Here is a 13,286-nt window from a genome sequence, read left to right as displayed (position 1 = left end):
TTTACAAGTGCCTATTTAACTGTTCATGTATATTTGTCTAATATTTCTATGTAAAAATGATAATTTAAAAAGGCAAAATTCGCAGCTACATGGAACATATAAACCCATATAAGAGTCTGAGAAAACTTGTCCTCTACATTAGAAAAAAATATTTGCAAAAAAAGCTGTTCTGAGTGATAAATTTAGTTCTATAAAGGGATCACTTCACCCTGAAAGACTGTGCCCTCTCTAACCCTGGGAAACCCTGCAGCCAAAGACTAATTGATATAGCGAAGAGACCGGAATAGAAGCTTGGCACTGTGGCCTCAAGTCGGGACAAGTCTGTGGTGCTGTTCACATGCCTGCTGTTCCCATGGGACTGGGCCAAGGCTAAGGTTCAGGTGAAACCACATCCTTGCTTAGCTTCCTCCTCTGACTAGTCCTGGATCTCTTATTTTTTCACAGTCTCCTTTTGAAAGCATTCTTTAAATAAGTCATTCTTTAAATAAGACTCATGAGAGTCCCCTTCTCAACCTTCTGGAAGATCTAATCTAAGATATGCTGTGGTTTATTTAAGATAATGGAGGTCTGTAGGGCTGTGAATTTTGGTCAGCGTTATCATACCCATCTAACAATTCCTCTGAGGTTGTAGGTTTGTTTTCTTGATGGTTATAAAAGGTAGATTACCAAAATGGCCACCCACTCTTTCCCTTCCCTTTAAGAGACGGAGTCCAGTTGTCTATTCCTTGAATTGGTTACTTGGGCATTTGACTTGTTTTGACCAATAGGATATTAGTGAATATGACACAAAGGAAGTTTTGTAATGCATGTGCACACTGGGCTTGCTCTTTTTGCTGTTCTTGGAGCCCAAGGCTACTGAGTGATCCCAGGATGACCTGCTAGATGATGAGAGGCATAAGCCCCACTTATCCTTGTCCCCAGAAGCAAAGCTGACAAATTAATCAGCATTCTTATGTTAGATACATGTGTGAGTCCAGCTGATAGCAGCCAGGGAGCCACATAGCCCCAAATCCTGACCTTTACAATCATGAATTAAATACATTTTTAGTCTGTTAAAACATTAAATTATGTTTGTTATATAGCATAAGGTAATGGATACAGAATAATAAATTGTGATGGTTTGTATTCACATGTATTGTTGCAGATAACATTTACTTTAGGCTCAAATTGCTACTATGAAAATAGAAAATGTATGGAATATGATCTAAGTATATAAAATATAAGCACATAAATATACATGTGTATTGAAAAAACATTTTAAAATCAACATGTATTTTGAAATATAGACAGATAAATATTTCAAATGTCACTAATTTGCATTCGGGGTAAACAATGTATGTGGTAGAATGAAGGAAAAGAATCTTACACTTATTGAGTTACTTCTGAGTGCTGGGAGCTTCCAGATATGCTATCACATTAATCTTTACAATTATGTGGTTAGTGAGTTATATCTACTTTTACAAGAGAAGAAACCAATGCTCAAAGAGGGAATATAACTTGCCCAAGGTGATTCAATAAGCAGATGGATTTGAAGATTTATTTTCTTGACTTCAAAGATGTTATAATCAGGTATCTCCTGTAAGGGTAAGAATTTTCTTTAAGGAGTTATTAGAAAATGTAGAGATACTTGCTGCAAAATGTAAATTCATAATAGCACAAGTGTAACTGGATGAATCAGTGAACCTTTTTTGATACCTTTTCCATCTGGCCTTCAAGACTTATATGGAGTTTCATATTTCTAAAAAATATTCCAGCAATGTTTCATTTAATACAGCATCTCCCAACCTTTCAAGTAAGGGATGCACCTCCAAATGTTCAAATATGCCCCTCCAGTCATTTATGATCTAAACTATGTCCTCCAGCAGAATATACATTATATTTTATATAAATATTTCTCCCATATCTATATGAGTCACTCTTTGTCTTAAACTCTGGAAAGGGAAAGAAGAATACAATGTCATTTATTTTCTTAAGAAGCTTACATCTTAATGAAGAAAAAAAATGCACACGAATTATAAAAAACACAACTAGTAAATGAATATGGGAGTGTTAAAAGGGGCACTAAAAGTAGCATGGTAGGTGGAGGGGTGGAGTGGGTCTGAAATATTTATCAAAGTCTAGGTCTCAAAGGAGTTGAGAAAATAAACTGGGTGGGAGGTGGAAAATAAAGGTAAATAGTTTCTGTAACAGACAAACCTTTAAATTTCAGTGGGCAACATGGTAAAAGTTTATTTTTTTGTTCACGTTAGTGTTCAGTGCAGGTGTTCACATTGGTAGGGATTGGTGGTTTGGGATGAAGGGTGGCAGAAGGCTCTGCCACTGGAGTCACTGGAGGTAAAGGCTGAAGAGGCTCATCAATGTCTAGAAGGGAAAAAAAACACATAGGGTATGGAAAGCACATTTGTATCTCAACCACTTTAACATGTATTATTTCTAGGAATATTGCATGGTGAGACTAACTACCTGGCCCCACCATGGGACAGGGACTTTGTTTTGTTTACTGTTCCACACACAAGAAGTGGTCCCCAACACATACTAAATATATAACAAGTGTTTGTTGAATTATTTGAGACTGAATGAATCTCCGTACTATGAGCATATCATGCAACACAGGTTCCATTCAATAAATACTTGGAGAAATAAAATGTAGTTTCCCATCTTCCATTTTTCCTTCTGTTAAAAATTGTCAGAATGTGGTGCAAAACCTAAGAGAGCAGGACATACGGATTTATGAGTAATGAATATGAGAGCTATGACAAGTTGAAAGCATTCTAGAAAATATTTGTCCGTTGAACACCAAAGAGGAACTGTAGCCTTGTAGTCAGACTCTACCAGGTGCAGAGACACTCCCTTCTCCATCTCTCTTTCTCCCTTCCTTCCTTCTTTCCATTTCTACAAGCATGAATATATTCCATGGAGCAGATGTCCTGTGTGTTTTGGGGAGCGCAAAGATTTATTAGACACAACTTTTCTTTTCAAAGCCTGGACACATCAGCAAAAACAAGAACACATAGAAAACAGTGGTAAGTACCACATTAGAGGCATGGATAGAACCACTCTTTGCTTGTTTGGTGGGGTTAAAGAGGGGCTAGCTTAATACATCTCCCAAACCAGCTTAACCTTTTCCCCAACTGGAGACCCTGGTACCATGCTACTTTCCATTTCCTCATTTCAATGAGGGAAAGTGGCAGAGAAAATGACTGGGTGAAAATCTTCTGCTAGGAAAGCTGTAATTTTCATGTCAAACATGCCTCTAAAGACCATTCTTATCATACATAGGTATTTTAAAGTGGTTCCTCCCATGAGGAATCTTCTTAATTGTCAGACCCAAAGATTAGAATTACACATCAGAAGAACATTTTGACTATAATGTATCTGAAGAGCAAACACAAACACATAAAATTCATACAAATAGCTATTTTTATGAACATAGCTGAATTTGGAGGACACTCTAACCAATAAGGATGGGTGGGTTTTTTCCATAATGTGCTCCCACCATGATTTGCCACCTTGCTACAGTTCCAAAAGCAACAAAGACAACTGTTTGTGGACTGAAATCTCCATAACTATGAGTCAAAATAAACCTTTTCTTTTTATAAGTAAATTATTTCAAGTATTTGCATTATCAAAAGAGAGACCAACATAGAGAATCATCACTATCCCACAGTAAATTCTCAGTACCTTAAAGTATCTTGAAGTAGGAATTTCTATATTTCTGCAGGAAATCAGTAGGATTGACTTCTAAAAGATGAAAAGAGTGAATCTTAGTATTTGTATTCTGAATGGTGAAATTTACTGAATAGTCACTGAAGTAGCCATGTTTAGAGTGTCAAACAATGTCAGCCAGGATGTGAATTTGGTTGATTAAAGACTAGACTCTTGACAAGGTAGGATAAATAAAAGGTAACCCCCTTTAAAAATCATCATTTAATCCCAATGCAATTTTATACCTACTCCTCTCTTTTGCTGTGAAATGTGAGAGTTACAAGACTTTAGGGACAAATTTTCCAACTGGAGGGATCTTTGGTGTACTTTAAATTTGGGTGCAGGCTGTTATATTTTGACACTTTGGGGTGAGTGAGAAAGTGAGCATTTCAAGTGACAATGTCTCATTTTGGAGCTCATCAGTTCCTACTGATGTATGCATGACAGTCAATGATGAGTTTTCTATATCTCAGCCATATCTTGATTGATACTGGAAGAAATTATTCTCTGTAAACATTTTGGAGAACTAGTTAAATTTTGTTCTGTTTTAACCCATGCCATCAATAAACTACACTGCAATGTCATAAAACACATATTTGCTTCATACTTCATTGTTAAAGATACAACAAAAACTTTTGTTAGAACATGAAAAATATTAAATTTAATTTTTGCAAAAATCTGCATGAAGTTGTTATGTGTATTAGCTCCCAATTTTCATTAAAAGATGAGAAAACTGAGGCATAGAAATTGTGAGTGTGTTTATAGTATTTGTTGTCATACGTTTGTGAGAATAAATTAACACAAATACTAGAGTACATGCAAAAAATAAGTTGGCTTATTTATCTGAATGCACATATTAGAATACGTTCCAAAGTCAGCTTGGCAACTTTAGTGGACTGAACTGTATCTTCCCCAAATTCAGGTCTACTTGGAACTTCAGAATATGATCTTATTTGGAAAGAAGATCTTTCCAAAGATGTAATTGTTAAGGATCTTGAAACAAAATCACCTTGGACTTAGAGTGGGCTTCAGTTCCTATTACTGTCTACCTAACAAGAAGAGAAGATAAAAGAGAAACATGGAGAAGAAGACCATCTGAAAACAGAGGTAGAGAATGAAGCTATACTGCTATAAGCCAAGGAATGCTTAGAGCCACTAAAACATAGAAGAGTCAAGAAATAATCCTTTCCCAAAGGGTTTGCAAGGAGTATGGCTTGTTGTCAACTTGACTATAGATTTATGACCTCTAGAAAGAAGTATGCAAAAATAAGTTTATGTGATTTTAAGCCATGGGATTTGTGGTAATTTGTTGCAGTAGACCTAAGTGCTAAAACATGGAGGTAGGACTTAACAGTACAGTGGAGTTAGATCTTTGGTGCTTGCTTTTCTTCCAAAGCAGCAACCTAAAAGAAAACTATTTTAGGACTCTAGAAGTTGATAAAATCATAAAAATGGAGAAGCATTTATTCATCAAAAACCACAAAAATGTGAAAAAGAACTTTTTGATCTTATTCTTTCTCTGGTTTAGGGACAATTTGAGAAGGGGAATCAATGAATTTGAGGATGGATCAATAGAAATGACCAATCTGGACATCACAGAAAAGAAAGAACAATGAAAAAAAATAAACAGATCTTCAGAGGCTTGTGGGACAACATCAAGAGTACCACTAGTCCCCACTATTCAGGGTTCCACTTTCCATGGTTTCTGTTACCCAGGGTCAAACACAATCAACAAATATTAAACATAAAATCCAGTTATTATAAAATTCTAGTTATTAAACGGAGTTTAATAACTAGGCTATAAGTTTTAGATAACTGTTATTATAGTGTATTGTTATAATTGTCCTATTTTATTATTGTTGCTATTCTCACTGTACCTAAGTTATACTTAATCACAGGAAGGTCTATGTAGGAGAAAACATAGTAGTATAATTATATAGGGTTTGGTACCATCTGTAGTTTCAGGCATCCATTGAGGGTCTGGGAATGTGTCCCCATTGATGGTGGGGAGGCACGACTACTCCATACATAAAACAGAAGTTTCAGAAGGTGCTGAGAGGAGGAAATCAGGTTAAAATATTTTTTTAAAATGGACAAAATGATAATATTTGACTAAAAGCGTTAATTTATGGATCTAGAAATTCAAAAGACTCCAAGTAGGATGAACACTGATAGTGGTAGCTGAAAAATAATAATCAAACTGTCAAGAATCAAACAAGACAAAGAGAAAATCTTGGACATAACATGACAAAAATGACCCATCATATAGGGGAGACCAACAATATGATTAATTACTTCACTTGTCATTTCTAAAAATGGAGTCCAGAATGTGATAAGAGGAAAATGATCTCACTTACCTCTAGAATCTAAAAATGGTGATCTCATTGAAGTTGAGAATAGAATAATGGTTATCAGAAACTGGGGAGAGTAGGGGATAGGGGGAGGGCAGAGGTGGGTCAGTGGGTTTGATATTACAGTTAGACAAGAGGAATAGTTCTGGTGTTCAGTAGCATAGTAGGGTGAACACAGTTAAATTAATGCATTATATATCTCAAAATTGCCAGAAGACATGATTTTGAATGTATTCATTAAAAAAACGTGGTAAAAGTTGAAGGTGATGGCTACTAATTACTCTGATTTGATCATTACCCAACTTATACATGAATCAAAAGATCATATTATATTTCATAAATATAATACAATTTTTATGTCATTCAAAAAATTTTATAAAGACTTTTTAAAGTTAAAAAATTCAATGAGCTAATAAATATAAAAGAGACAGACTATGGCCACCAAAAATATCCTTTAAAAATAGAGAATAGAGAAATTTGGAGACTAAAAAATTTTGTTGGCTTCTAACTAGCCTCAGAGAAAACAGTGAAGGAAGTCATTCAGGCAAAACAAAAATAATACAAAAGAACAAACCAGGAAATTATATCAAATAGTTTAACAGAAAATGAACAGCACTGGAAAATGTAGATATGTTGGTAAATATAAAATATTGTATGAATTGTATTTTTTCTTCCTTGAAGAACACACAACTGTATAAAACTCTATAACAATATGTTTTTAGGTTTGTAATATATACACAGTACACAAAGGAGAAGGAATAGAGCTATATAGGAACATAGTGCTTATATTTTACAAGAAAATTAAGTTAGTGTGTAATGAAATGTAAGAAAATTTAATATCTATTTTATACTAGTAAACTAGCTAAGAGTTTAATTATATACTAAAAATGTTTATTTAACAAAAAAGCAGGCAGTAACAGAGAAATAGGGATCAAAAAATACACAAGATAGAATAGCTATGTAGTAGCAAAATTGCCAATGAATGTCCTAATATGTAATATTATATTAAAAGTGATTAATATATGATTAAACTAATGTGAATATACTAAAACACTTCAATCAAAAGGGACATCAAATGCATTATAATAAATTACATTGAATTTAAATGACTAAACACCCCAATGAAAATGAACTGTGTTCAAAATTAAAATCAAAATCCAATTATAGGATGTCTGCATAATAATCCTAAAAAGTTGAAAGTGAAAGCTAAAAGATATAACGTGCAAATAGTAATCATAACAGAGATAAAGTGACTACATTAATATATACTATATATACTAATATAGTGACTTGATTAATATAAGTAACTTGATGACAAGACAAATTATTAGACAAAGAGGGACATTTTATAGTGATGAAATTTGCCAAGAGGTGTGGGAGCTGTTCTCGCACGTGATTGGGCACCTCCCTGACTGGGTGTGAGCCCTCTGGCCAAGCTGTGTCAGAACCTATCCCCACACTTTTTAGGTGCCAGAGCCTGTCTGTGTGGGGGTGTGACTGACCATTGACCCTGAGACCAATGACTGACCCTGACCTTGGAATGCTGTCCCCCTCGACCTTCATTGGATGGAATTTTCCCCCAAATTTCTTGTTCCCCCATAAAAGTCCACTCTCTGGTGTGCCTTTCCTCTCTCCTGCTAGTCTCTTGTGTAAACCTCGCTACCCCACCGGGTGGCTCCAGGTAGGAGCCTGGGAGGGCCGTCTCTGACCTGGTCAAGAAAAAGGTAAATTGAGTTTATGTGTGTTTATTTTGATCTCACTAGTTAACTTCTATGCCTAGGACCTCTAGTATGAAGCTAGCGTGCTGGTCGCGGGGCAGAAAGAGGTATAACAAAAACAAAGGTATATGCTATGGACAAAATTTCAAAATCCGTGGGAGCAAAAACTGGCAGAATTAAATGGGGAAGTATATGGTTCAATAATAATAGTTGGAGACTTCAATAACTATTCCCAAGAAGTGATGGCACAATACAGGAAATCAGCAGGATTTATAAGGATTTATCTACTGTACTAACTGATATTTACAAGGCCTTCTAATTATAACAGAATAAACATTCTTTTAAAGTGTATGAGAAACATTCTGTAGACTAGATCATACACCTGGGTATAATATAAATTTCAATACACTTAAGAGAAGTGGAATCATATAAAATATGATTCAGTTAGAATTCATAGAATCAAATTTGGGAAATCTCCAAATATTTGAAAGGTAAAAGGTCACACTTTTAAATTAGATTAAAGAATAACTCATAAGGGAAATTAGAAAATATTTAAATTGAATGTACACACAAACACTATACATGAAATGTTATAAGAGACTGTAAAATGGTACAGCCACTTTGAAAAACAACTTGGACATTTCTTAAAAAGTTAAATGTGATCTTACCATATGATCCAGTAATTCCACTTTTAGGTATCTAGAAGAGAAATGAAAACATATGCCCACATAAGAACTTTACATGAATGTTTTCAGCAGAATTATTCCATAACAGACAAAAACTAGAAACAAATCAAATGTGAATCAATGAGTGAATGAATAAATGGAATTCAGAGTAGCCCTGTAATAGATTATTTGGCAATGAAAAAAAAACCCTACTGATTCATGCTATAAGATGGATGAATCTCAAAAACATGGTATGTAAAATAAGCTAGATGCAAAATACTGCATACTCTGTGATTCCATTTATATAAAATGTCCAGAAAAGGCAAATCTATAGAGACAGAAAGCAGATTGTGGTTGCCTAGATCTGGGGTTGAAAGGGAGACTTCAAATGAACATGAGGGAACGTTGGGAGGAGGGGAATAGAAATGTTTTAAAATTAGATTTGTGTGACAGTTATACAACTCTATACATTTGCTAAAATTGACTGAACTGTGCAGTGCAGTACAATGGGTGAATTTTATGCTATACTGTCAGGGACTAGAAGGAAATTCTCCTTCAAAGATTAGCCTGACAGCCCCCTGGGAGACATCCTGCCTGGGAGGCATCCTGCAGCCACCTATCTCCCTGGAACATCCTGCGGTTATCAGGATCATCAGACATCTTGCACCTGGCAGTTTTACCACCCACATCCAGCAATTGTTGATTAGAGAGCTTCCCCATCCCCAGCATATAAATACCCCTGTGTGAACAATAAAAGTTTGCAGCTTGATCAGAATTTTTGTCTTGCTGTCACCTTTCGTGTCTCTTGTCCCTTCATTCCTCCCCATCTAGGTTCGCTGCCCACGTTGATGTGTCCTGCCGGACGGGACACTATACAAATTATACCTTAATAGATTATGTTCAAAAAATAACAACTAGCAAAGGGCAGGGGATGAAGAAATACAAATAAAACAAGATTGACAATGCATTTATAATTGCTGAAACTGGCTGACTCATAATGAGGGTTCGTTATACTATATTTTCTACTTTTATGTCTGCTTGAATATTTTCATGATAAAAAGGTTTTCAGAAATCAATATTACCAACTATAGTGGTGCATACCTATAATTTCAGCTACTTGGGAGGCTGAGGCATGAGATTTGCAAACTTGAGGCCAGCCTCTCCATTTTAGTGAGACTGTCTCCCTGGTTCAAAAAACAAAAAAGGGAAGAAAGAAAGAGAAGGAACAAAAGGAAAAGAAAGAGAGAGAGAGAGAGAGAGAGAGAGAGCCAGAGGGATGGGGGATGTATCTCAGTAGTAGAGTGCCCTTGGGTTCAATGCCCAGTACTGCCGGTGGGGGTGGTGGGGTGGGGAGAAGAAGTCAATAATAATACAAAATACTATGAATTGAAATGCATTCTGCTGTCTTGTATAACAAACTAGAATAAATAAATAAATTAAAAAAAAACACTTTACAACTTCTGGTGTATAACTATCTCTCCTTAAAGAGACACAGTATCAATCCTTCCATGTCTCATTAGGTAAGTGGATGGTGAATTCACTGAGGTCAATTCATTTCAAATTAGAAATTTCTATTGAGCATAAATTCTGAGCAAGGTTTATTTAGTCTTAATGCTGTCCACATTTTCCCCCCTCCAGTTCCTAACTTGTTGAATCAGATATTCATGTTATTGTTCTTATATTTGGCAGGTTTGTTACTTTTCACTGGATTTTTATTATTGCTAATAGTAAAAATTTAGAAGCATTCTACCTTTTTCTCTCTCTTTTGATTACCTGCCCTTCCCATATTTTGTCTGTAAAGTTTCTTTATGAATAATGGAGTTTGCCCCCACAATCCAAAACACCTAATTGCTAAAGTAAAATACTTTGCAATGTGGTAAGATAATTGGGTTTTTGGAAAAGTAATTAGCCCCCTTAGGTGATGTCAAGCAGAGACAGCAGTTCAAAGCTATGCTCTGAGTGGCAACAAGGTCTCACTTTATAAAGGTGATTTGCTTTAGAGATGACATGGGTAAATTCCACTCATCAAAGGGCAATGTCATTAGCTTCATCTATTTGAAAAATCTTGAAAGCAATAAAGAGAATAAGGAACAGTTTCACAATGTTTTATATTACCTGTTTCTCACAAAAATAGAATAGTAGGACATTTGAGATACTGCATGCACAGATCTCATGAAGATGTTTATTTGGGGGAGGTGATTACAGCCAACAGAGGACTCACTTCACTCTTGATAGTCCTCAGGGACCATCAGGTCCCAAATAGTATTAATTTACAGAACTGAGGTAAATTGTCAACAAAGTTAATATAAATTAAACATATTAACCCTCTGTAGCCAAACTTAATTGGCAAGATTATAAAAGCTTCCACAAGCTCATCAAACACATGGAACAACTTCTGAAATATTTATCAAAAAACTTGAGGTGTTTCTGAAATTCCCATCCCTCTCATGGCATCTGCAAAGAGCAAAACTTAGTAAATATGCATTGAACCAAATGTTGAATTCATTACCATTTGCAGCAATTAATGTAAGATAAACTGTTAAGCCTATTAATGGCGTTACACTCAGGTAATAACTATGTAAGACAAAGAAAATTAAATGTATATATGTGTGTAGAGATTAAGGGAAAAAATCATCTTAGAGACATAAGAATTTCTGACACTAGAAAAGTAGATTAAGTAGCAAAAGCAACCAAGTTACAACACAGTCTAGACGAAATGACTTACAAGACTCTCTTGACCTCCCTGTTCTGTTTCACAACCATCTGATTATTTAATCTGCTTAGAAAAACCTTCCAACCTAGAAGGTACTAGGCAACAGATACAAGTACTTTGGTCATTGGAAAGACAACTTCCACTGGAAATTAAAATTGAAATTCTGTTTTGCAGATCAGTGTTCGGTCTCAATTTAGCTAGCATTAATTGTGTGACCTTGAGAAAATCAATTCACTTCTCTGTGAAGAAAATCCATTTCGTCACTTTTACAATTACAACGTGAGATTGAAATGAAAGTCTTAGGGTTATGGTTTGGATGTGAGGTGTCCCCCAAAAGTTCACGTGTGAGACAGTGCAAGATGGTTCAGAGGAAAAAATTATTGGATTGTGAGAGTCTTAACACAATCAGCGAATTAATCCCCTGATAGGGATTAACTGAGTGGTAACTGAAGTGACAAGGTATGGCTGGAGTAGGTGGGAATTAGAGTGTGGCTTTGGTGTTTATGTTTGTATCTGGAGAGTTCAGTGTCTCTCTCTGCTTCTTGGTCACCATGATGTGAGCTGCCCTCTGCCACACACTCTGTCATGATATTCAGCCACATCTTGATCCTGAGAAATGGAACCATCCTTCTATGGACTAAGTCCTCTGAAATCATAAACCCACAAATAAAATTTACCTCTTCTATAATTCTGGTCAGATCCTTTTAGTCACAGCACTAAAAAAGCAGACCAAAACACTTAGCAAAGTGCTGTATTTGCTAGAACTGGACAGCCACATGGGAAAGAAAATGAAACCATATGGCTGCGGGTAAATGGATGAATCTACTAAGTGAGATAAACCAAACTCAAAAAATCAAGGGTCATATGTTTTCTCTCCTAGGTAGAAGCTAGGGATATAGAAGGGACCTCAGTGAAACAGAAGAGAGTCCAGTAGAATAAAGAAAAATGAACCAGAGAGGAAGGAAGAGAGGGAAATTACTGGGTGATGAAATAGACCAATTCATACTATGTGCATATAGAAATATATCATGATGAATCCCACTATTTTGCATAATCATGGTGTACCAATGAAAGATTTAAAAACTAAAATAAATAAATAAATATCTTCACACAGGAAAACATTGTTTTTCAATCTTTAAAAGGTTCAGGCATGGTAAAATGGACTTAGTAACTCAATTCTATGTACTTGGGGGTAGACTTCATAAACTAGTAGTAGTATCTCTGTAACATAATAGTTTAACATATAGACCTTTGAGTCTCTACCTGGTGTTTGACCCTTGGCACATTATACATTTCTTGGGCAAGTCATTTAATCTCTATAAGCCTCAGTTTCTTCTTCATATATTGGGGGGAGGGTAAATTTAGTAATGCCTATATCATGTGGTATTTTGAGGTATTAAATAAAATCATTGATGTAATAACTACAGTGCCCCCTATTTCTAAGTACTCAACAAATGTTGGTTTTTATTTTCGATAAAAAAAGAAAGGAAATGAATCTAGGAGCAGATCTTAACTTTTTCATGAGAATTAGATAAAATGGTTCATAGGTCTAAATGCAAAACACAAAATGACAATACTCCTAGAACATAACCTAGGAGAAAAATCTAGGTTACCTGGGGTTTGGCAATGACTTTTTAGATAAACACTGAAAGCATGATTCATGAAAGAAAAATATCGATAAGTTGGATTTCATTAAAATAAACAATTCCTGCCCTGCCAGGTGTGGTGGCACATGCCTGTAATCCCAACGGCTCAAGAGGCTGAGGCAGGAGGATTGCAAGTTCAAAGCCAGTCTCAGCAAAAGCAAGGTGCTAGGCAACTCAATGAGACCCTGACTCTAAATAAAATACAAAATGTAACTTAGGATATGGCTTAGAGGTCGAATGCTCCCTAATTCAATACCCAGTACCAAATAAATAAATAAATATATTTTAAAAATCCCTGCCCCATGAAAGACTAGTCATAACATGAAACAAGCAATAGAAAGGGAAGGAGTTCTTGCAAAATACAGTATAAAGCATTAATGTCCAAAATATACGAATAACTCCTTAAACTCAATAATAAGAAAACAAAACAAAACAAATTTTAATTGGATACAAATCTGAACAGACCCCTCACCAAATAAGATATACAG

Source organism: Marmota marmota, unplaced genomic scaffold, assembly GCF_001458135.2.
Source record: "Marmota marmota marmota unplaced genomic scaffold, marMar, whole genome shotgun sequence".
In the NCBI taxonomy this organism is placed as follows: Eukaryota; Metazoa; Chordata; class Mammalia; order Rodentia; family Sciuridae; genus Marmota; species Marmota marmota.
This window is presented reverse-complemented; position numbering follows the sequence as displayed.